This window comes from Ammospiza nelsoni, chromosome 20 (assembly GCF_027579445.1).
Source record: "Ammospiza nelsoni isolate bAmmNel1 chromosome 20, bAmmNel1.pri, whole genome shotgun sequence".
NCBI classification, from domain to species: domain Eukaryota; kingdom Metazoa; phylum Chordata; class Aves; order Passeriformes; family Passerellidae; genus Ammospiza; species Ammospiza nelsoni.
In genome coordinates this window covers 448,952-475,662 of record NC_080652.1, presented here as the reverse complement: position 1 = coordinate 475,662, position 26,711 = coordinate 448,952, and the positions used below count along the sequence as shown (strand labels likewise).

The 26,711-nt window shown below is 38.8% G+C and overlaps 1 pseudogene; it reads left to right on the top strand.

Annotated features, from left to right (window-relative positions):
• Nucleotides 1-2,130: 2,130 nt before the first annotated feature.
• Nucleotides 2,131-26,711, top strand: LOC132082399 (synaptonemal complex protein 1-like; annotated as a pseudogene).

Genomic DNA, 26,711 nt, shown 5'->3' with positions numbered 1-26,711 from the left:
TCACAGTGAGATAGCAGCCACAGGACACCTAAATCTTTCAGAGAAAGAGAATTTGTTGCTCTCTTAACAGAAGAAACGAACTTCTTCTTGCCTGCTCAGCCATGAAGACGCCGTCAGGATTCAGAGGAAGAAGCTGACACTGACCAGATAGAATCCTGTGTTTGAATAGAATTTATGCATCATGGATGAGGGGTATGAATATGCAACAGGTTATTGTTTTTAAGGGTTAATCCTCTGTTAACCTGTGTCCTTTCTCGGGCTTATTTTGCCCAGAAAAAGGTACTTGGACATCCATAACTCTTTGTTCTTCTTGTCTCATATTGTCCTAAAACTTAATTGTCCAAATTTTTATTATCCTAATTATATTAATCTTTTTATAACAATTTAATTACTATTAAAATTTGAAAATTTTAAAAACAAGTGATTGGCGTTTTTCACACAGTATCTGACACACAACATCCCATATACCAATGTTTCTGGGGGAAGCATTTACAACATGATGGGGGTCACAGGATGTGAAAAACACAAATCATTTTTTTTTTTAAATTTAAAAGTAATAAAATGGTTATAAAAATAGCAATATAATTAGAGTAATAATAATTTGGGTATTTTGGATTAAGACAATATGATACAATAGAAACAGAGTTACGGATGTCCAGGTACCTTTTCTGGGCAAAATAAGCCCAAAAAAAGACACGGGTTAACAGAGGATTAACCCTTAAAAACAATAACCTGTTGCATATTCATACCCCTCATCCATGATGCATAAATTCCATTCAAACACAGGATTCTGTCTGGTCAGAGTCAGCTTCTTCCTCTGAATCCTGACGGCATCTTCATGGCTGAGCAGGCAGGAAGAAGTTCGTTTCTTCTGATAAGAGAGCAATAAATTCTCTTTATCTGAAAGATTTAGATGTCCTGTGGCAGCTATCTCACGGCAAGTCCTTTCTTTAAAAAAGTATCTCACATAGCATGGTTTCTATTTGAACATTATGTTATACCCTAAAACTAGATTTAACCTACTATTTAAGAAAATGAATTGTAAAATACAAAGCTGTGTTTCGTGTCAAGTACAAACAGGCGATGTGTGTAGTTGTGAATGCGAAATGTGTAGACCCCGACAATGAGAGAGCTGTGAATTCTAATAATAACTGAACAGAATAAAGCATAGAAAAAGGCCTTTAAACCTATCTATTGTTTGCAAATTAACCCTAGTTGATTTAAGAGCATCAGAATTAAAGTGATAAAATGTTGCTTTTTGCCTGCATTTAATCCATAAAGAATTCTGCAATAATAACCTTTTGAAGTATAATTTTAGAATATTACTTGTATCCTTGAAACTATAGCTTTAGAATATATATAAAAGAAATATGCTTATCTTATGCCTTATTGAAGCAGAGAAAAACAGCTTAAGAAGATGAACATCACATCAAGAGTTTATAGTTTCGACCAAAAAGAAGCTAGACATCACTGTTATGAGATTTATAGTCTCTGCAATTAAAAGGTGAACACACAAGTGAAGAGCTAGACCCCACCACATGAGATTAGTCTTTCTTCTTTCAGAAACTAAACCGTCACCATCTAGAGATACTCCTTTTGAGATACATGCTGAAAAACTAAGATCACAATAGTGTATAGAATCATGATGTAATAATTTAGAATAAAAATTGCTGATGAGTAAAAAAATTAGAAACAGAAACTGCTGAAAAAGCTGATGAGTACCCCTATAAATACCTGTAACCCTCAATTATCGGTGTGCAGTTGGAGGGAAAACTTCCCCCACTGTACCCAGCGCTGTATTGCTCATACTTTACCATATTAAATAATAAATTGATTGCTGCTTGAATATTAGCCTAGTCAAGCTTCTTATTCATAACATTAATACAGCATAACTTTCTGACAAAACACATATAATATTCATTTTAATATTTGCGAAAAGCCAATCATAAAATACGCATTTTTGCCACAGGAGGACTGGGCTCTCCCAGTTATTCCCTGTGCAGGCGTGACCCCCCCCTTCCCCTCAGAGCTCTCCCGCGCTGAGGGGCCGCTGCCGCTTCCCGCCCTTCGCGCCCACCGTCAGCGGCCGCCGGGAGCTGGGGCCGCCCCGCCCGCCCTTTTATCGGAGCCATGGAGAAGGAAAACCGCTTTAAATTGTTTATGCCGCCGCGCCTGAGCGCTGGGCAGGTGTCTGCGGGCAGATCCCAGGTGAGCGCTCGGCCGCGGGGCCGCTGAGGGCGGCCCATACCACACCTTCCCCCCCACCCCCCCCCCCCCACCCCCCCCCCCACCCCCGGCTGCACCTTCGGGCTGTGCTGCTCTGGAGGCCGCGGCTGAGGAGGGGACGAGGGGAAAGCGCAGGGGCCCTTCCCCGGGGACACGGGGATAGTGCTGGGCCCATGGAGTGCCCCGGTAGGGCCCCGAGCTGGAGCACACACACACCTGCCCCTTGCTCCCAAAGAGCCGCGAGCTGGAGCACACACACACCTGCCCCTGTATGGGCCGGGACGGCTCCTGTGCTGGACTCATTTCTGTGTGTATGCCTAGAGTGGCACATGCACAGACATCTTTGGTTTGAGTTTCAAAGACCTTTGTTGTTGTTTTCTATCAAAACGGAAGGGAATCATCTTCTCAAGCATCCGCTCTGTTTTGTAAGTCCGTGTTTGATGTGGGTAATTCAGCCCAGAGAGCGAGCAGGGCTCTGTCGCTGGCCGGGGTCTGTGTACAAATCACCAACGGGACGGGATTGCTGAGGAACTGCCTTGAGCTGTTTTATTTTCCAGCATCAGTCTCATTACATGGTTATGACAGTGGGAAGATGCCAGCAGCTCACATCCCAGGCAGCTGACCAAGAACTTAATGTTACTACTTACTTAAAAGTATTTTGACCAGTCACACAAATCAAAAGCACATTGACAGTAGTTCAGTCCAAGCACTATAAGCACACACGTACCTTTGGTTAAAACAATGCTTGCTTATTTTGAATACAATACCTGCTTTTAAGCCTTAAAGCAAAATGCACATAGCTCCATTATTAACCTTAAAAAATTTCCTAATATCTCGCTAGATAAACTTTTCTGTAACTTGGGGAGTTATTCTAGCCAAACGTTAATACACAGACCATTGTTCTATTTGTCCTTACTTTTCTACTTTTTACATTATTTTTCTGCTTGTCGCAGACATTTCTCCACAGAAATCCTTTCTTTTGGATTTCTGTGTCTTTGGGAGGCCAGAGGCCTCTGAAGACAAGGTAAACAATTATTATCAGCTGCTGGGGAATGCAACAGGGGCACCTATTTTGATTGGTGATTTGTTCATGTTTTATGTTTATAATTAAGGGCCAATCACCAGTGCAAGCCAGGGGACTGAGTCCTTGGCCACAGCTTTGTTGTGGATTCTTTTCTGTCTCTTCCTAGCTAGCCTAGCTGCTCTGCAAAACCTCTCTCCTTATTCTTTCTAGTATAACTATAATGTATTATATCTTATATTAATAAATTCAGCCTTCTGATTCAAGAAACAAGATTCACTGTCTCTCTCACCAGCCAGCGCCCACTCAGGCGTGGCAATATCTGCTGACCTATCTCATGGCTACTGCTTGGCGCTAATCCCAGTTCTGCTGTCTCTGAGGCTGCCTTTTGCAGCTTTCTGAAACCCCTCTGATTTTATGGATTCCCACAGGCCCCACTCAGATACTCGCACTGGCATTGGTGTCTTGGTCTCACTAGATCAGGTGTGCAGTGAAAATGTACTGTCCCCACACTGAGTTATGGGAATTCCACAAGTTATTTTTTCATGTCGAAGCTCCTTATGAAATATGTTGAGATTCAAATGGGATATTCTGACAGCAGATGAGTTAGCTGTTTACAGGATGAACTTCTGTGACTTCAAAACCTTGTAAAAGGGTATTCTCATGCTGACACATAATCAGATATGGTTTAGAAGTGCCCTTGGAAGTAAAGCAAAAAAGAAATATCAACTACTGGTCTTGAAAAAAGTAATTTGTCTCCCTGAGTCCTTAGCCATGCAGCAGTGCCCAGACAGGCAGGAGCTGCTGAGTTCCCTGCATTGAAAGCTCCCCTTTGGCCACAGTCTATAAATCAAACTGCAGGACACCAACAGTTTGATCAACCACTGGGAAGTAAGAAGTGAGTTCCAAAGCCATTACCAATACCTTGGGCTTTGAAAATTGTAGGCAGCTGTTTTATTAATGATAAATTCTATTTTCACATCATCTGTAGGGATTTTTTTCCCTTGGATTTTACAATTAATTTTTTACAAATCTACCCATTAGGAACTAATTTTTTAATTTGTGGAGGGTTTTAATAGATGTTCAGATGATGACTTTAAGCTGCCATTCGATGTGTGGAGCCGTGGCGAAATCACTGATTCAGGTACAACTGGAATGTTTGCCATGCACCTTCTTTAGATTTTTATATATTGTCAAGTTTTAATTTTCATGAGTAGTCTCACAGTTCCATATCTGTAACTGTTAAATACAGTTTCACTGTTACTTGTTTTAGAAATACATTGATCAAAATCTCTTCATGTTTCAGATACAATTTCACAGCAAGTGAAACTTTGCTCTGAAGTAGATGAAGAGGTGAGCTAAGTATCAACTCTGCCCATCTAATTCCTTGGGGTCTTTTGAATTTGTTCCCAAACAGTGCCTAAAGCATTATTCAGTAGATATTTCAGGGCTAAAGGGAGTAGTCAAAAGGGAATAATGTTTTCTGTCTCCTGTCTAAAGCTGAATAACTTAGAGGAGATATTTGTGATTTAGTGAACATGCCTGGAAACAAATCTTTAAAAATTAGGGTGATTGCAATATTGTTGTTGTTTTTTTCTTTGTTTGAAGTGCCTGCGAAGTCTATGAGCTTTATTTAGAGTAAGATTTAAACACTTAAGTATCCTTGTGGAACTGGTTCTGAATATTCTGTTGAGGGGCAGAAGGGTTGAAGTCAGAGTATTCTTTGGAAAACTGAAGTAGATTATCCCAATTGCCTTGTCTGGCTTTATTTTATCTGTAAAACAATGAATTCAGTGGTTTCCTCAAGCACTGGATTCTTCTCACAGTGTCTTTACCAGCAGATCTCTGCTTTAGCACAATTCAGTACAGCTCATTTTTTTTGCAATGCCTTCTGTACTTTGCAGCTACAAAACACTGTTTGCTACCACAAAATAAAACACATTTCTTGTGCTCTCTCTGCTGATTTTCATATCCCTGACAACTTTTTAGACTCTTTTAATCCTAAGCTATTAAAGTACCATCAGGACTGTAACAAAAGTGTGATGCAGCCAAAACAAGGATGTTGTTTGGGGCTATTGTAAGTGAACCAAAGGGCCCTTAGGGCTCGTGTGTCGCTCTCCCTGCCTCGACCACTGGCCCAGCACTGCTTGTAGGGCACTTTCAAGGTGTTCTAAGGGCACAAGGGTGCCCAAGGGTGGTGGTTTTCCTTCCTGCTCTGTGTGTGAGCAGAGAACTGCTGGGACACTTGGATATTTATAAATCCCTGGGTCCAGATGGGGTCCATGCCAGGGTTATGAGGGAGCTGGCAGATGAGCTTGCCAAGCCTCTCTCCATCATTTATCAGGAGCCGTGGCTCACTGGTGAGGTTCCAGATGATTGAACACTGGCCAGTGTGACACCCATGTACAAAAAAGGTAGGAAGGAAGATCCTGGTAATTCCAGGCCAGTCAGTCTGGCCTCAGTAGCAGGTGAGATAATGGAGCAGTTCACACTGAGTGCTATCACACAGCACTCACAGCCTGGCCAGGCTATCAGACCCAGCCAGCAGGGCTTTACCAAGGGTGGGTCATGTCTGACCAAGCTGGGCTCCTTCTGTGAGCAGGTGACCGCCTGGTGGGTGCAGGAAAGGCTGTGGTTGTTGTGTATCTGGGCTCCAGCAAGGCCTTTGGCACTGTCTCCCACAGCACACTCCTGGAGAAGCTGCAGCCATGGCTGGGACAGGAGCACTCTGTGATGGGCTCAGAACTGGCTGCATGGCCGGGCCAGAGAATGGTGGTGAATGGTGCTGCATCCAGCTGGCAGCCAGGCACCAGGGGTGTCCCTCAGGGCTCTGTGCTGGGACCAGTTCTGTTTAATATTTTTGTAGACTACATGGATGAGGGCATCAAGTCCTTGATCAGTAAATTTGCAGAGGACACTAAGCTGAGAGCTTGTGTTGATCTATTGGAAGGAAGGAGAGCTCTGCAGAGAGACTTAGATCAGTTGGATGGACGGGCAGAGTCCAGCAGCATGAAGTTTAATAAGTCCAAGTGCTGAGTTCCACATTTTGGCCACAAAAATCCCCTACAACGTTCCAACCTGGGGACAGTGTGGCTGGACAGTGCTCAGGCAGAAAGGGCCCTGGGGGTGCTGGTGAATATGAGCCAGCAGTGTGCCCTGGTGGCCAAGAAGGCCAATGGCATCCTGGCCCGGATCAGGAATGGTGTGGCAGCAGGAGCAGTGAGGTCATTCTGCCCCTGTACTGGGCACTGCAGAGGCTGCACCTTGAGTGCTGTGTCCAGTTCTGGGCCCTCAGTTTAGGAAGGACGTTGAGATGCTGGAGCACATCCAGAGGAGGGCAACAAGGCTGGTGAGGGGTTTGGAACACAAGGCCTGTGAGGAACATTTGAAGGAGCTGGGTATGTTCAGCCTGGAGAAGAGGAGGCTTAGGGGTGACCTTATTGCTCTCTACAGCTTCCTGCAGGGAGGTTGGAGCCAGGTAGGGTCGGTCTCTTCCACAGGGCAGCACTGACAGAACCAGAGGACACAGTCTCAAGCTACATCAGGGAAGGGATAGGTTGGATATTAGGAAAAAGATTTTCACCAAAAGAATAATAAATCACTGCAATCCTCTTCCCAGGGAGGTGGTAGAATCACCATCTCTGGATGTGTTTAAAAAAAGCCTGGACATGGCACTTGGTGCTGTAGTTGAGGTGTCAGGGCATAGGTTGGACTCGATGATCTGAGAGGTCTCTTCCAACCTCATTATTCTGTGATTCTGTGATTCTGTGTGTGTCCATGGCAATACCACAGGTACTCTTGGGTAAAGTCTCTGAAGCTGCTTTTACTTAACTCAGCAGTGTCTGTCAGAAGGAGAGGACAGAAATGGTGGGAAGAACCTACTAGAAGGAATTTTGGCTTCACTGATAATTCTGGCAAAACTTTTATTGATTTTGGTGGACTGAAGTTATCCATGTCTTTAGGCCCATCTATTTGGTGATGTCTGAAGGGGGTTTGGGATATTTCATTGTATTTGTTTCTCCTGTGTGCTCTGTAATGCCTTTTGATACATACATAGAGGATGCACAAAGATTTAAACTTGGACTTCTGATCATATCTAAGCTTATATCACCATTTGTGGAAAAATATTACTCTTGTGATGTTTCTAGGAGAGAAATATGTTATCTACAACAATATTAATTAGATATTATATATTATAAATTGGATAGTATTTGAGATTAAATTGTGGAACCTGTTTTAATAGAATCCAGAAACAATGAATGAATTGTTCTCAAAACTCTACAAAGAGGCTGAGAAGATCAAGCAGTGGAAACTGACTGTGGAAACTGAACTTAACCAGAAAGAAAGAAAACTCCAAGAGAATAGAAAGATTATTGAAGCACAGAATAAAGCCATTCAAGAACTGCAGGCCAGTATTGTATAGTGTACATTGAATAGATGAAGTTCAGTGCTTCCTGATTCAGTATGACACTATTATTGATACAATTAAATATTAAAGACTGTTGCAGTTTGGTTTGTGCCTTGAGAAAGTGATTATTTTGAGAAGTTGCAGGCACCTGTCCTGTGTGAGTGTGTGTATAAAGAATATACCTGTAAGTGTCTCATTTGCTGGTAAATTATTTTTCATTAATTACTGCATCTTTCATGAAAAAGATGACTCAGCATGTAATACCAGATAAAACAGACTTCTGTCTACTGATGCCCTCAATGACTTTTTCATGAGGGATTTGAGAAATCAAAGTGCATTTCTAATACATTTTTCAATAACAGTCTTTTTGCATTTGTTCCCTATGAAATCAGTTTGAAAATGGAAAACTCCATTTGAAACTGGAAGATGAGATATGTGAAAATAAAGATCTCTTGAAAGAGTAAGTAATAGAACCAAGTATATATTTTTGTGGTGGAAATAATCCCGTTTTCACATGGGCAGTTTTATGTAGCTGTTAAATACTGAAGGTCATTTCCATTGTTACTAGTTAGGTGCACAAAGTACTGTGCACTCTTGTGCAAACATGATATTTTTCCCTCCTTTAGAGCTGCTGCTTCGAGGCATCTGTGTAATCTGCTCAAGGAAACCTACACTCGTTTCACAGAGAAGACCAGCAAATGTAAATGCTTTTTTAGTTTTTATTTATCAGAGTAAATGTGCTTCTAGCTTGCTCTGAATTCACAAACAGAAGCAAGAAGAAGACATTTCTCGTGCTGTTCAGAGAAGTTCTCCAGTTGAGATCGACTGGATGTGGCTCTCAGAATGAGAAGTGAATTTTAAGTGGCTCACAAAATTGGAAGTGAAGCCCCAGGTCTAACAGACTTTTGGTTTGTAATGCTAAATACAGAGGGCTTTTGAAGGCAGTGAAATTGTTTGCTGCAAGGTTGCCAGCCTGGGAGCTCTTTGGGTGCCCAAACAGTGCTCCAGGTTTGCGGCAGTGCCCACAGCCCTGACTGGCACTGGCAGCCACTGCAGGGCAGGGCAGGGCTCCCCAAGGCTGCTCAGCCCATTGAAGCTTTGCAGTCTCAGTCACACACTGGGAATATATTCAGACATAAGAAGTGACACTTCATGCCTGTTTTTAGGCAGTAGAATCTACTCTAAATTCCCAGCACTCTGGAACAAATTTCCATAGCTGACATTTCCTGTTTTCAGCCATCACACATTTGTGGGGAAAAAAGGTCTTAACCCCAAGGTATAATGAGTAACTGGAATTCTTCTCATGAAACTGAACAAGCCAAGACAGTTGGATAACCTAATGAAGTTTAAATTCTTGATGTTTAAAACATGTTCTTGATTGGGAATTTTACTTTATATGCAATTTAGAATTTTACTAACTTGATTGTGGATACTTAAGAAGTGTCTGTTTCTTTTTTGTCTTAATTCTAGAAATAGAATTCCACTAGAATAGTTGGAATACACTTAATTCTAGAAACACAGTGCATAGATGTACTGTTCTTTTTTGATACCTGTTTCTGTTACTGTTCTCTTTTTAATTGTTTTCTATCAATTACAAAAGGGAAAGAAAAGAAGGAAAATATGGACATGGAGTGTTGCAATTTTATGACAGATCTGTGGTTATAGGTATCTGTTGATAGGAAGAAATTCAGTGCTAAACCCTAGATTACAGTTTATAAATACTAACAGTTTTGATACATTATTATTCAACAGCATTAATACTATAATAATTAATATGATCACATAAGCTGATCCAGAATTACACTTTTCACAGAAAAAAATATCTTGGGAAGGAAATTTAAAAGCTGAGCTTGCTCAATGTTTCAATGAAATACACATTTTCCCTAGATTCTAAATTTTTTTAGATTGTAACTTTTGGCACCATGTTTCATAATGACTTATTTAATAAGAATGGAGCTGATAATTCCTTTTTAAATTCATTATGCTGATTAAGTATTATGACATGGGCAGCTGGCATTCTTGTTCAAAAGAAAAACTTTCTCATATGTTCTTGCTTTGATAGATGAACAGGAAAAGGAAGCAACAATACAATTGTATGAGGAACTTCACAGCAACGTAGAAGTAAGTGACCAAGCTTGATGAAAGGAATGTGAGTTCTGTGAGCTGAGCTGAGTTCCATGTTTATGTTGGGATACTGTTTGTACCCATCATGTGTGGGTATCATGTCATGTGTGATGCAGGAAGTTGGGATTTCAATCCCTTTTCAAGAATTATTTTTGTGTTATATCAAACACGTTCAATGGAGAAAGTGCAGCAGTGTGTGGGATGTAGATCCCTGTGATCTGGGTGATGTGTGCTTAGTGCTGGGTCACTGCCACAACTTCTGGCTTCTTTTTGGGCTCTGTTTCACCTCCCTGCTGGTTCCTCAGAATGGTTGAGGTGGGCAGCAGCCCCTGGAGAAGTTCCAGGGTTTCCAATATTGAACTTCAAATATTAAATTTTGTTTTTAGAGAATGACAGTGGCATTTGAAGAGCTTCGTGTGCAAGCAGAGAACGACAGACTGGAAATGAGTTTCAAATGTGAGAATTCTGCTTATTGAGTTTATGCAGCTGGCTCAGTTTTGTACTTCATAGCTTGTGTTACACATGCAGTGTCAGGGCAGGCAGATGTGAAGTTCTGGAATGGTGAGCAGCTCACACTGAGACACTGGGACCCTTTTTTTATTCATGCTGCCTTTGTTCACTGCCTGGCCCCTTCTGTTGCTGTTCCACTGGGCCAAATCTGAAACTTTATTTTTCAAACAGTCACTCAAAATTGAAGTTTTGTCTGTGAAGTACAGTCTAGAGATCAATATTTATTTCACATAGTTTGTTTATTTAAATGAGAATCCACTAGTGTATAGCTACAGAAACTTTAGCTAAATGCTCTCTCTCTGTATATATAGCCTGCTATGTTCCTGTTTCATTTTCACATGGTCTTTTCTGTTTGTATTTTGATTATAAAATCAAACATTGCCTCAACAATTACTCTTGGAAAACAAATGGTAGAGCTGTAGAATTCCAAGCAATCTTAAAGTGGAAGTTGTATTGAACTTGGAGTATATTTCAGCTAGAATATTAACTATGGATGTTACTGTATCTCCAAAGTAAAAGAAGAAGCAGAAAAAGTGGACAAGTTTGAGAAAGAATGCAGACTGGAAGTCAGCCAAAAGGAAAAGCAGGTTTGCTCATTTTACCATCTAATATGTAGAGCTTTATTTGTGCCTAAAGGGGCAATGCAAGAGCCAAGAAGTGTTTCTGGGTATTAGTAAAAAAGACAAAATAATGTCTGAAGCTGCATTTAAGTCAAATTCTGCTAAGTTTAATGATGTTTCAGTACCTTTAGTCTACTGGAATTGATGGTTTGATTTTGAATTGGAGAACTTTTTTGTTTAGAGTAATGTCACTTGATCAATATTTGGCTAAGATTGTATCTAGCCAAATATTATCTATCTATCTATCTATCTATCTATCTATCTATCTATCTATCTATCTATCTATCTAATCTAACTTCAATGACAGCAAAATGTCTGCTTATCATAGCTGGGGTACAAATGAAAATTATTATCTGTCCCTTTTCCAGACTTCATGATGATATCTCTTGCATTTTTCTAGATTTCAGCTCTTACCATACAGAGAGATGAAAAAGATGATGTCATAAAAGACATCAAGGCTCAGCTGCAGACGTCACAAAATAAGATTGCTGACTTAATGGAAGAAATATGTAAGAGTTCTGCCTGCTGTGTTTAAATGTAATTGTTTACAGAATTTCAATGTAGTTGTTTATGATTGTTTATTTATTATATGTAATTGTTTATTAGAAGCATAGGAAACAGGGCCATGATAGTCTTATTCTGTTGCTGGTTGGCAGCAGAATTTTGGGGCCTTGAAGGCCTTATTTTTGTTTGGAACAGGAGCTGCTCATGTGGGAGCAGGACTGGCAGGGCAGTTTTTAGGGTGAGTCAAGCAGTGAGAGCTTTTGAAAATTGCAAGGGGAAAATATATTGCTTCAGTTTTGCAAATTTAAAGTCAGGCAGATGTCACTGAGGAAACTTACTTTTCAGAACTTACTTTTCAATATTTTAAGCCATCTATATTCAAATTTTATCTATCATTTTATAGTAGATGATGTCAGTACCATTGGTCTTTGTTACATTCTTTAAATGTATGTAATTTTCCATTTTTAGCAGCATTTTTTAGTAAATATTCTATTTTTAACAATATAAACTTTTTTTTTTTGTTTAGTACGCAATGAAGAAATGTTAAAGGAATCCCAGGTCAGTAAAGAACATTTGAGGGCAGAGTTGGAAGAGGCTAAAATTTCATTGCAAAAGGCAGAGGTACCCCTTACTTATAGCTTTACAGTAGAAATAGACTAGATGAGCATTTGCATAAATAATTATGGATACATTAGACACGAAACAGCTGTAGCTGTTTGTTGGAAAACATGTTTAGAAATGATATTATGTCTTGAAGGTTACTCAAAAGAACTTGGAAACTGAATTCCAGACTACAGTGAAAACATTAATTCAGGTTACTAGAGAAAAGGAAGAGCAGGAGGAAGAATGTAAAAAAATGAAGGCTTTGCTTGCAGCCCTGACAGAGGAGTTTGAGACTTCTGTTGCCAATTTGAAAAGCTTGCTGCAAGAAGAGCAAAATAGGTAAATTAATGAGTTGAAATTCCAAGAGTGATCTTACGTGTTGCAGTCTGTAACAAAACCAAGAACAATTGGAAATGAAGCTGAAATTTGGAGGTTTTTTTCACACAGTTGTCTAAATGCAGAGAATTTAATGTAATTTTTTTTGTTTGTGATAGTTGATACTGTATAAAAAGTAAATTTTTTCCCCTTCAACTTGCATAATTCTGTCTTTAAAAAATACAGATTTCTGTAGATATATATTTGTTTACTTTTATGTCTACTGTTCTGAGGTTGTAAAACTGTAATTTGATGTGTGTTGCAGGCAGATAAATTATCTGCCTGTTAAAAGTTAGATGTTCTTAAAGTGCTTGTGCTAAGACTTTGTCTTGTTGTCCTGTAAGTTTCAAATGCAGTGCTTTGTACTCTACATTTGGGATTTTTCATTTACCATTTTCCTAGATTAAAGAAATCTGAAGATGATTCAAAGCTGCTTACCTTGGAGCTCCAGAATAAATCTGCTGAACTGGGTAAGGCTTGTAGAAAGGCAGAAAATGAGCTGGGCAGTAATAAAAATGTTTTCTGCTCTTTTCTGGAAATGGACTGTTTTTTATTGTATTGGGGTAGGTTTCCAACCATCCCGTGGTGGCTTCTACCATGGTTAGTGCATAGCGCTTGCCCTGGCGGGTTTGAGGCAGTGTGATGTAATCAATCTGCCAGGCCTCCCCGTATTTGTACTTAGACCACCGCCCCCCATACCAGAGGGGCTTCACCCTCTTGGCCTGCTTAATGGCAGCGCACGTCTCACAGTCACGAATAACCTGAGAGATACTGTCCATGGTTAGATCCACCCCTCGGTCTCGTGCCCACTTATAGGTGGCATCTCTACCCTGGTGGCCTGAGGCATCATGGGCCATCGTGCTAAGAATAACTCTCCCTTATGCTCCCAGTCGAGATCTATCTTCAACTCCCCTATCTTTGCAGCCTGATGTACTTGCTGGTTGTTTTGCTGCTCTTCATTAGCTCTACTTCTGGGGACATGGGCATCTACATGACGAACCTTCACAGGTAACTTCTCTAACCGAGTAGCAATATCTTTCCACTCTTCCGCAGCCCAAATTGGTTTTCCTCTTCGCTGCCAGTTGGCCTCTTGCCATCTCTTCAGCCATCCCCATAGAGCGTTGGCTGCCATCCAAGAATCGGTATACAAATAGAGCCTTGGCCACTTCTCTCTCTCTGCAATACCTAGGGCCAGTTGAATAGCTTTGATTTCAGCAAATTGACTGGATTCACCCTCTCCTTCAGTAGCCTCTGCAACCCGTCGAGTGGGACTCCATACAGCTGCTTTCCACCTCCGTTTCATCCCTATGACGTGACAAGAACCATCAGTGAATAGAGCGTAACGTGTTTCTTCTACTGGCAACTGATTGTATGGCGGAGCTTCCTCAACCCGGGTCACTGGCTCTTGTTCCTCATCTGCGACACTAAAGCTTTCACCTTCGGGCCAATTTGTAATTATTTCTAGAATCCCAGGGCGATTTAACTTCCCAATTAGGGCGCGCTGCGTAATGAGGGCAATCCACTTACTCCAAGTAGCACTGGTGGCATGGTGGGTAGAGGGAACCTTTCCTCTGAACATCCAGCCCAGCACCAGTAGTCGGGGTGCCAGAAGGAGTTGTGCCTCTGTACCTATCACCTCCAAGGCGGCTTGGACTCCTTCATAGGCGGCCAAGATTTCCTTTTCTGTTGGAGTATAGTTATCTTCAGACCCCCTGTAGCTCCGACTCCAAAATCCCAATGGTCGGCCTCGGGTCTCGCCAGGTACCTTCTGCCAAAGGCTCCAGGACAGACCATGGCTCCCGGCTGCAGAGTAGAGCACGTTCTTCACATCTGGTCCCGTCCTGACTGGGCCAAGGGCTACAGCATGAGCGATCTCCTGCTTGATTTGGACAAAAGCTTGCTGCTGCTCAGGGCCCCAATGGAAGTCGTTCTTCTTGTGGGTAACCAGATAAAGGGGTCTCACAATCTGACTATACTCAGGGATGTGCATCCTCCAGAAACCTATAGCACCTAAGAAAGCTTGTGTTTCCTTCTTATCAGTTGGTGGGGACATAGCAGTGATTTTGTTAATAACATCCGCAGGAATCTGACGCCGTCCATCTTGCCACTTCACCCCCAAGAACTGAATTTCTCGGGCAGGTCCCTTGACTTTGCTCTTCTTAATGGCAAATCCGGCTTCCAAGAGAATATGAATTATCTTCTCTCCTTTCTCGAACACTTCTATTGCCGTGTTCCCCCAAACAATGATATCATCAATATATTGTAAATGTTCTGGAGCCTCACCCTCTTCTAGTGCAGCCTGGATCAGTCCATGACAGATGGTAGGACTGTGTTTCCACCCCTGGGGCAGTCGGTTCCAGGTATACTGCACTCCCCTCCATGTAAAAGCAAATTGAGGCCTGCATTCTGCTGCCAGACACAACACACGATATTGGGATAAAGGCTGTCAACCCACGGCACTCTAGTAGTTGAAGAAATGATTTTACAATACCTGTACCTGTCAGGAATGCCTGGATTTATTTTTACTCAGCTGATCCCTTTTCTTTGGGGGTCATTGGTACTGGCAGCAGCCAAAGGGCAGTGCTGTGCACAGCTCCAATAGTCAGACCATTCATGCATGAATTCCTCTGAAGGTAATTTTGGTTTGCAGCTCAGAGCAGCAGCACTGCAGGTGCCAGGAGTGACTTCTGCAGCAGAGATAAAACCCTCCCATGGAGGTTTCTGTGACCCTGCCCATTCTGGAACTGGAATGATGCTGGCAGGAGTTCTCTTTAAATATCATCAATTTGATACCCTGTGGTTTCTAGGGATGTGCTCCTTAGTCCCCAGAGTAAGAGCTCTGCCTTGCTGTTGAGAACTTGTAAAAAATACCAGAATTGTGACTGTGCACACAGAAACCATCTGGAAGTTAGTAACAACTGGTTTCCTTTCTCAGCATATCCATCTGATACCTTCAGGAGTTCAGATTTTTTCTGGAACAATGCAGGTGCATCAATACTTGGAGAATACTCCAGTCTTACAGTCCATGGTTTATTTGAAGCTATAATTGTGGAAAACATAATAGGCTCTAAATTTAATTTCGGATAAATATTTAGCTTCTCTTCAGATATAGATTTGCTAATGTCTGAATCATCTTTTCAAGTCTACATTTAGATTAAGTCATAAATTAGCTTTTAATTTTCTTAACTTAATCCAACAAGTTTTGAGAACTGGGTATTGCAAAAGGGTAAATGTTTTATACTGCCTGCTAATAATGAAAAATTATTCCTGTTCCATTAATTTTACATTCCATGTGCTGTAGAAGAGATGACTAAAGTAAAATGTGATAAAGAAGTGCAACTTGAAGAGCTGTCATAAACTCTGGTAAATGTTCATTTTATTAATCTCATGGCATTTGCTCTTCATATGAAATTCCTCTTGCTTTGTAAGTAACGTAAATGCCATAAATAAACACCATCTAGTCTACCTTAACATTTCTACTAAACTTTCTCACACACAATTTCAGTGTTTTCTTTGAAGAACTTCTTTATTGCCTCTGTTTTTCTTGTCTCCCATGCTTTTGGTTTTTCTTGTCTCTTGTGCTTTTGGTTTTCCTTCTCAAGGTTTTTGGTTGTTTCTTCTTTGTTCATGCCCATTCAAATGCCACTCCCTCTGGATATAAAGTTTTCCCATTTTTTCTTCCTTACAGGAAGGTAATTAGCTCTGGCCTCTGTGAACCCTGCTGTGCTGTGACACAGGCCCATTTTCTGTCACAGAAGTCAAAGCTATATGAAATACACTCTTAACAGAAGTTTATTTTCATTATGATTTTATATTTACAAGCCTAACAAGAATCCATATCAACTCAAGTTAAGATAGTGTGAAATCAGGTGTGCATTTTACTGTGTCTGCTTGTTGTTATAATCTGTGCATTGAGTGTTCTGAACTGAGTTTCACTCATTTTCTAAAATGGGCAAATTGGAGGACTTTGATTGAAGAAGAATCTTGAGGCTACTGTAGAAAATATGCAGAAAGAGAAAAATGTGGAGAGAGAAATGAAAATGCTCTCCAAATGAGAGAGGTCTGAAGTAGGGCAATAGTAACATGTTTTTAGAAATAGTGAAGTTGCACATCATGAACTTGTATACAAGTTTATACATAAGAAACAGCACCCAGAGCAGGGTCCCACCCTAATTTTGCAGCCCAGGTAATGAAACTAACAGCAGGGGACAGACATGAACAGCACTGGTGTCACAGTTCACTATCTCACACGACTTCCAGATCCCAGCAGAGATTGGAAAGATGCAATCTGGATAATCCATGGCATGGATGTTGTTTGGTTCTTCTGAAAGCCTTGTGCTCTAAGTTCATGGCTGATAACCTCCAGCAGTTGGAGTTTGCACATCTATACTCAAAACTCTTCCTTTTCATTTTGCAGAAAGAATTCCATGGTTTGAAAGCACAGCTGACAAGTACAGCTGAGAAGGAACAACATTATTTAAAGCAGCTTGTGACTCTGAAAACAGATCTTGAACAAGAGGCGTATGACCATTTGAAAATAGAATATTTCATTAGTTTTGGTGTAATATAGAAGTTGCTTTAATCCACAGTGAAATGAACTATGATTGTTTTCTAATGGAAGTTTTGAACCACATATATGACATTATTTATATACTTACATTTCTAAATTCCGCTTTCTCTATTTATATGTATTCTACGGCATATGTAGTTGTTCCATATCTCTCTGATTTATTTAACAAGAAGAGAAAGTTTCTGAATTCATTGTTAATCTTGCTTTAAAATACATCATCTTCACTAACCATTATATTTATATAAAAGTTGACTCTGATTTTCTTTCCTTCTTCTGTCACCTTTTTACCTCTCTCTGACTCTGCTGCAAAGCTTATATTTGTAGATAAAGGCCTGGACTTCTTTCAGCATGGAATAACACTTGATAATGGGTATGTTTAATTTAACAGGAGATTTCAAAATGCATCTTCTTATTCCTCTTGGCCATTTGTTTTAAATTAGGTTAAAGAATGAACAGCTAACAGTGTATCTCAGTAAGCTTTCACTAGAGAAAGAACAAACAGCACAAGAGAAAAATGCTGTGGCTGCAGAACTCAAGAAACTGCAAGAACAACAAGAGGCAAGTTGTAAACTTCCAGCTTTCTTGAAAGGACAATACTCAGTTTGACAAATGACTCAGTTTTGTAAATTAGATGATGAGCTGCAACATGACTTGAGTCTGTAGAGTACCTGAGCTATTTTTTGTATTTGAATTGGAAAGGAAGTGTATTTACACTTGTGAACAAGGCAGGTCTGTGTGCTTTGGATGGCTTTGAATTTTTTAAGAAGTCACTTTGAATTTTATTTCTTTGCTGACACATGGCTCTTTATTTAGGATAGTAAGAAAAAAGAAGACAATACAAAGCAGTTAGTTGAAAATCTAGAAGAGGCAAATAGCCAGCTAAGGCAAGTAAAAGCAAATATTATTAACTGATATTGTTAAAGGAAGTAGACTCAAATAGTTAGTTGTGTTCAAATGCTGCTTTCTGGGATTTTTTGATTAATGTTTTTCTAGATTATATAGCTAAACAGAAACTATTCAGAATTGCTGTTGGCCAAGTAGAAATTTTCTCAGATTAGAAATACCAATTGCTGCAGGTACAATGTTTGCCATCATTTTGTATTCCATAGTAAGAGCTGTCTTGTTTTGCATTAGACATCTCAGGTGGGAAGGAAATTCAAATGGAAGTTGAAGGTTATGGATGAAATGTGACAAGGCAAAACTGGATCAGAGCTCTGTATCCCCAGTTCAATAGGCAGCTCCCATGTTTCACAGCTGCATTGCAATAGTCCAGGTCAGGATGTATTTTTCTGGGGTTCCTGGAACATCTTCTCCTACTTAAAAGAAGCATGGACAGTTCACATATTGACTTACTGGGCCTGTTGCTGCATTTCAAGAACATTTTCATTGAGCAGCTTATGAAGTTCCCATCAACATTAGCAGCTCTTTTTTAGAAAATAAAATATGGGTTTATTAGAAGTACTGAAAACAAGTTAAAGGCAATATGTAAATATTTACTAATGTTTGTTAATTTGGTACTTAGAAATGAACTGGAGTCTTTGAAGGAGAAAATGGCAAAGACAGGTGAAGAGATGAAAAGTACACTGGATGAAAGAGAAGAAAATGTATGTCCTGTGTCATGAAAATATCTCACAGAACCTGCAGGGCAGCATTCAATGTAAAATCTTTGTTGGGATTTTTTCTGCAGAGCTCTGCCTGGGGAATGTGATCTCTGCCAGAGGTTTCTTCTTTCCCAGCTGCTGCCAGCTGTGCCCTTGTGTGTCCACATGTGAGCCCTGGTATTTCAAAAGACAAGCACAGTCACTGGGATGTTCACTCTGTGCTGGAAGTTTGATATTAAAGATTTGTTTGTTTTCAGGCAAACAGAGAACCTGCTTTTCTGTTTTTTATATACCCACTCAGTGATGGATGGGCTCTGGATTAGCTTTTTATATGTATTGTGAGTTTGAGCTTAAATAGATTCAAACATTTTTACTTTCTTTCTATTGGTTCAAAGCAACCTGGGGTTTTTAGCATTAGAATGGATTTCAAAATTTCATTGTAAAAGCCTAATATTTACAATTTTAATTTCAGGTTAAGAGAACTGAAAATGAAATTTCAAGAAAGGAAAAGCCATTGAAGATTGTAGAAAATAATTGGGAAAATTCATTTTTTCATTGATGTAGGGAACTTCATACAAGTGCATTTTTTAAATTGTGAAAATGCTGGGGGTTTTTTTCTTCTTCTTTCTTAATTCCATAACCACTAAGGAACTGGTTCACTGCTGTTAATTAACATCTTGTGGTACTTTATGGCTAAAACTCTGATTATTCTAACGTGTCAGCTGGTGTTTCAGTCCCATTGGAACAAACCAGACTGGTGCAAGGGCAGATTTGAGAACATTTACAGGAATTGCTCACATAGGGAGTCATTTGTTGAACTTACTAATTCACGTCTGAAATATGTCTTTCAGATGAATAATCTGAAGAAACAGGTGGAAAATAAAACCAAATGCATGGAAGAGTTGCAACAGGAGGTGTGTAGAGATTTTAAATGTCACAAATACATAAACACATTATACTTTGGGTTGCCTTTTCAGCAGGTTTGTGTCTGCTGTGATGTCTTTAGATACACCTATGTAATTTAAAAATTCTCCTTTTTTATCCTAACCCTGAGCAAACTAGGGAGTCAGCTTTGGAATCCCTTGATTTGTTAAATGAGCCTTAATTTGAAAAAAGTAATTACAAAAATAATATCTTTAATAAACTTCTACTCTTTTTCATTTAGTGCATAGTGTTATTTATGTACTTGTATGAGTATCTCCGTTATCACTAGTAGAAAAGAATTCTGCACTAGCACAAATTGTATAAACTTCAGTGTAAAAATAAATAACTTGTATTTTTGGTCATGATGTCTTCACACCTTCTGTCAGCAGCATCTTAGTTTTAATTCCCATTCTGCTCCTCATTTGTTATTCCCTCCTGCTGCTCAGGAGGAGCCTTTCCTAAGGTCATGAAGAAACAGTAATTATCACAGAAATTAGCTGAGCATTCATTTGTTTGAAGAATTGTTCTGGAACCTGAGCTGCACAACAGAGAGTTATTTGCCTGATGAAAGCTGGAATTTCTTGATGCAGTTAAACCATGACATTATTCTATGAACTTATTAAGATACAGTGCTTGTTTTATTTCAACAGAATAAGGTGCTGAAAAAGAAAATTACTGCAGAAAGCAAGAAAAGCAACACTTATGAAGGGAAGGTAGGTTTAAATAACATCATGTAGAAGATGAGGTGAGTGTTTTAAGTCCCAGTGTAAGTAATTATAATACTTGTTAAATACATTCTGAGCTGGTTTATGGATCTGGGATACAGACTTTGCAGGCATGAGCTCATAGTTTTTAGAAGATGCTTCCATTTTAATCATTGGGCACTGACTATTGGACATTTAAGAGATGGATTCAAATTGCAATTTTGATGCTTCTAATATGTTCCTTACTTTTTTTTTCTTTTGTTGATAGTGGACTGAACAGGGTTCAGCAACCTCATTGTAACAGAAAAGCATTTAAAAGATATATATATATATATATATATATATATATATATATATAACTCTTTTTAGTCTGTTCTTTAAATGTGTTCTGCAGTGGCAATCCCTCTGATGGGAATATTGTGTCCAGCTTTGGGTACTGCACTTGAAGAAAAGTGGAGTTTTTTGAGGATATTCATATTATAAACTTAAAAGGAAAAACTGTAATCAAAATGCACAGCTGGGAGGAAAATGTACCATAAAACCTGTGAAAATCTGATACAGATTTACAAGAGAGAAGAAACAAACATCTGTGTTTTTTCCTGAGGCATTCAAAGCATTTAGGGTGACTGCTTAGGGCAGTCTTCCCCATTGTGCTGTTGCCATTGTCCCTTTGAGTATTTTCTAACTCACTTCAGGCCAAAGTTCAACTCTTTATTAAAAAAAAAAAAAACCAACTGAACTTTTAAATAGGAAACACTTGAATCATACCTGAAAAGTAACAGTGTTTGTGCTCAAAAATAAGAGGTAAGAAAAAATCATCAACATAGTAATTACTAAACAAATAACAGCAGCAATTCTGCATTCTCCAAAGGTGAATAAATTGCAGTTAGAGATGGAAAATATGAACAAGCAACATAAGGAAGAAGTTGACATCTATAAAAAAGACATAGAAACAAGAAAAGTAAATGAAAATAAACTTCATGAAGAGGTGAGAGGTGTTAATTTTTACTGCAATTTATTTTTTTAATTTAAAATGTTTTTATGAAGATTTATTGGCCAGAGTCCTTGCTCATATTTCAGTCTTATTAACATAAATGGAACTTGTTGTGAATCCCTGTGAACAAAGCTTTAGTACATTAGGTGCTTAGGTTGAAGTATTTGAATATGTCTTTGAAAATGAGAACTCAATTAAAAATTCTTTCTTTCAAGATATAGTTCAAAGAAATTCCACCCTTGGTATAAAGTCAGCCCAGTTAAATTAGATTATAACTTCTCCCACATTAGTATTTTTCTGCCCACACATTTTTTGATGGCAATGCTAAGAAATGTTAGGGCGGAGTGCTTGAAATGGCCTTTTGGTTTGGAGTGAGCTTGCCTGCCATGGCTGTACCTTTGATCTTGCCCATGTAAACAATCTGCAGAAAAGATGAGGCATTTGAAAGGGATCTTAAAAGCAAATAAAGCCCAAGTGGGACTGCAAACTTTATACCCACAGGGGGAAGAAGAAATTAATTTAAAAAAAAAAATATATTGTTATGTTGATTAATGAAATGCAATTTATTACTGACAGGTAGAAAAAATGAGGTTGTTTTGTGATGAAACTGCAATGATACAGAGAGAAACTGATGCCAGATGTCAGCACAAGATAACTGAGATGATGGCACTGATGGAAAAGCACAAGGTCAGAGATTTTCCTGCTTGCTGTGGTTTGCAATGTGTGATACCATGTCGATACCATGTTAATACCATGTTTATAACTTGTGACACCACATTAATGACCTTTCAAAAGCAGAAACAGTTACCTGAGTCTGGGAAAAGGAAGCTGAACACATGCTGGACTTTGCATCATCTAAAATCAAATTCATTGAAGATTTTGAAAAGATTCCTATGGGCAGATAATTCCAGTCATCTAAACTTCTGGGATTTTTAGATTTTTTTTCAATTCAGGCTTCCTTTGATACCATGTGAATGCAATATTTTTCAGTATCAGTTTGGCCTCTTTCTGAGAGGTTACCTAGTGACTGTCAGCAGTTTTGCCTGACACATTTTAGTTTACCTTTCTATTCCTCATTTTGCAATATCTTTAGCAGATACATTAATAAAGATGGCACAGCTGGCTCTTAGTGCTGAGCACATATTGCTGCACAGAAATAAAGCACTCTCTGCCAGTCCACAAAATAATACTTGAATTGAGCATTTTCTGTTTTACAGTTTGTGCAGAAGCATCAATGAATCTTTTCTTTCTGAATCTTAAGAGCCTGGTTTGAAAAAATGATGTTTTAAGACTGGATAACTCCATAATTGTAACATTTAGTCACATGTTTTGAGTTTGTTGTTGGTTTGGTTTTTTTACCCCAGAATGAATATGATAAATTGGTTGAAGAAAAAGATGCAGAGTTAAAAGTATACAAAATGAAACAGCAAAAGCAAATATCATCAGAAAGAGCACTGGTAAGGAGCACTTTGCAATGATCAATAATTCAGTGAAGGGGCTGATGTCCTTGAGAAGTGGTTTTATACTGGCTAAGTGCCAGGCACACACAAAAAAACATTCACTCATTTTTCTCTGCTGTAGTTGAGCAGTGGAGGGGAAAGAAAAATTCAGGGACTGAGTTGAGATAAAGATTAGGAGAAAAACACTTTGAGGGTAAAGCAGATTCAAACTTAAATAGTATTAAAAAATTATTATTAATAGAATTAAAAGTGAGTAATGAGAATTAAAATAAACCTTTAAAACACTTTTTTTTCCAATCCCTCCCTCTTGCCCACCCATAGCACAGAGAGACAAAAGATGTGATCTTCAGTCAGTGTGTGACTTCTAAAGATCTTTTTTCAGTTTGCTTCAAAAGTTTCTTTTCCTGTTGTGCTCTGGGGTCTTTCCCACCAGAGACAGTTCTCTGGGAACTTTTCCAGTGTGGTTTGAATTTTTACCAGTAGCAATCCCACCCAACCTGCTGCACCAGATCTTATTCTGGGCACTAAAAACTCCAAATGTTTCTAAAAAGAAATTGGAGTAGCAGTGTGTTTGTGTCTGCTCCTCCAGGTATTGGGTCATGTTCTGACTCCCCACTTTGAATAGGAAACTTTTGTTTTAAATATTTAGATTGTGCCCTCTCACCCCTGTTCTCCCAAGGGTTTTAAGGTATTACCTTGAACACTTCTGATCAAGTACCTGTTTCTAACAGTGCTTCAGTCTTTTTTAAACAAGCTAAAGCAAAGCTTCAAGTATAGGGCTGAAAAGCAAATAGAATTATCTTGTGTACCTAATGAGTGTCCCTGTTAATTAGTCCCTGTCTCACTTGGGACTGTTTTCCTTTTTCTGGGCTGTGCATAGTTAACCCTGTCCTTTATTTAATGGTTTGTAGGAAAATGAGCTGTCATGTTTGAAAAAGGAACTGTTTTCCCTTAAGGAACAGCTGAAAGCAGAAATGGAAGAAAAGGTGGAGTTTTTTATTCACTGAGCAGTGGGGGTGAGGGGTGTGGCCTGGGCTTGTGCTGTGGGAAGAGCTGGATTAGAAATGAAACTGAACAGAAAAATAGTGACTTTGGAATGCTGGGGTTGTGCTAAATCTGGTCATCTATTTCTGTGAACTTTGTAACAGTCTGTGATTATAGATTATATATAAATAAAGAAACAACAAAACAAAACTCTCCTTTATTTTTGGTAATTTTAACTAGCTAAAGCAAAAAAGTTCCCTAAACTGCAGGAGTTTTTTCAGTGACTTTTGAATGCTGGGGTTGTACTACATCTGGTCATATTTTTGTGTGAACTTTGTAGCAGTCTGTGATTATAGACTGTGCTCTGTCATTACACCGAGAACATTTTTAACAACTGAAATCAAATAAATATTTCCTTGCTGTCACATAACTCTTTTGTAGGAGAATCTCGTAAAAGAGCACTCTGGCAGTATGATTCCTGAAAGTGAAAAGAAACACAAGGTAACCTGAACTTTTTAATTGCTTTTAGAATTTGGGAGTGTTTATATGTGTAGAATCAATTGAAATGCCATGACAATTTATTTGCATTCAACAAAAGACATTGGAATGCTTTTGACTTCAAACTTTTTAAATTATAGAAAATACAGACTTATGTTCTTGGTACTCCTAAACTTTGTTTAGATCTATACAGTGAATCTATTCATGTAAAAAATAGAAAGTCTCCAAATTATATTCCTAAAATTAAAAAGATAAAAGTAAAAATAAAAAATGTGTTCTTCAGAACAGGAAGCCCCTTGGGCAGTCCAACATTGAAGTTTTGTAACTCCTAACAGTGAATTTTTCTTGTTGCATTTTTCTGCCTGTATTTCTTACTTCTCTGTAGATGATTTTTTTTTCCCCTGGAATAAGAAGGGATTTTAAAGGGTCACACCATTCCATGAAGATATTAGACAGCAGTTTCTGGAAGGGCTCCCAGTGTGTAATTTTTCTTGCTCAGTTGTTGATTTTTTTATGTCTCTAGAATTGTTTTACTTAGTCTTAAATGTGTCCATTTGTAAAGGCACTTTTCCTCAATGGAAGAGAAAAAAGCTGATATAGCTGTAAAAATGGTCAAAGTATCAAAGTAGTCCTGACTGCAGAACTCACCCTTCTTCCTGTCAGGAGTTCACTTGTGGTTTTCACATTGGAACAATGGAATCCAGCACCATTTTGATGTTATCTGTCAAAAAAGGGTTGCACTGGACCATTCAATGCTTCTCAGTTTAACTTCTAATGAAAAAACTATTTTAAGTAACACCAATCTTGATATAGCTATCAGTCTTTCTCTGGAAGCCTTTTCCTGCAGTTTTGTTTGTTCCCATTTTCTTTGATGTTTGATAGAGTCCAATGGAGTGGCTACAGTTCAGAATAACCTAAATTTCTGCAGATAAGCATGGAGAACTTAAATACAATGTGCCATGAAACTCAGCTCTTCCATAGCTTCCCCTTCATTCTCCTCATTTGGCAACAAAAATAGTATAAAAAATGATATTTATACCCCACCCCACTTTTTTTGGGTCTTTGCTCCATGTTTGGATGGAAAGATCAGAGTTCCACCATTTCTCTCAGGTGAATTCTTGGACACTCAGACTGTAAACTGGGTCCTGAGTTTGGCTTTAGATTCCATACTTACCCCATAAAATATAATCTAAAAAGAGAAACATTTTCTTTCCCAGACATGTGTTATAAAGACTCCTCCAAGGGATAAAATGCAGAGTGGAAGAAGCACAAACCTGCCTGCAGAGCAGAGCAGCAGGAAAAAGCAGAAAGTGCTTGTGCAGCTGGACACTGAGTCAGACAGCTCTGAGCACACTGACCTCCTGGTAAGAGCCAGAGAACAAATCATGTGCTGAGCAGCTCTTTGTGCTCATTGTTGGGGCTGAGAATGGAAATAAAGAGTTTGGGCTTCCACATTCAAGCCAATATTTATGTGTATATTTTTAATTTATTGGTTCTTTCTGGAATAGTAGTTGTATGTACATAATTAACATTCTTTTTATGGAACTGTTAAGCCTCATAATGACATCTTAACTTTTTTTTTTATAGTTTAATATCCTTAGGGGGAAAGAAAAAGTATTTTTAATATAGTGTGACTAAGTAACTTTCAATTTAACTTTTAACTTTTAATTTAATAGAGCATAGTCTCGGAAGAAGAAATGTTTAAAAATTTGTACAAAGATTATCCACAAGCTTCACAATTACATTCCACAGCACCAAAAAAGGTATGTTAGCCTTTCCTAAGATTAAACCAAGCAGTTAATCAGATTGTTAACAGAAACTAAAGGATGGCTTTATTTTCCTTCCTAGAGCCCAGCTCCACGCAGTGTGAAATCTCCAGGCTCTGCTCTGAAACTCAAAACCATGAGGAGAATGTGCGAGGCAGGCTGGACTGCACTCTCCAAAATGGACAGGAAAAGGAAAATTAAAGATGCTGTAAAGCTCTTTGCTTAAAATGCAGAAATATCCAGTGCCCTGGCATTGCTTGCAGGGCTGTTTTTCTCTCAGAGTTAGTGCTTTGTTGCATTTTTCTGTCATACTCAACTATGTTCATTCCTTTACACAAATAAACTTTAGAGATCCATAACTGCAACCCCTGCAGAGCATTTTCCACCTTTCCTCCCTTGTGCTTCAAAATGTTGGGAAAAAAATTGGCCAGTTTTAAATTTGGAAATAAATAGAACTACATAGAAAGTTGTTTCAAAGCTGTTTCTAGCCTTAGAAATTCTAGTTTTAAATAACTTCTGTTCTTTTACATTTACTCTGTCTCTCTTAACACATAAATACTTAGTGGAGAAAATGTAGCTGTTAAATGAATGTTCTTTTACTGAAGTCCTCTTGCTTTTTCCTGCATTTTAATGGCTGTTAGACCGGTCTTTTAGATTGTTTTATTTTCAGTATGTTAAAATGGTTTTGAAACTTCTACAATTTCAGTAGAATTACTTGTATTTAAAAAGATTTCAGCTTCATAAGGAGTAAAATATGCATGTTATAAGATTGTGAAGACAATGTTAAGATGCCATTAAATTGTTTATCTGAAATATAAA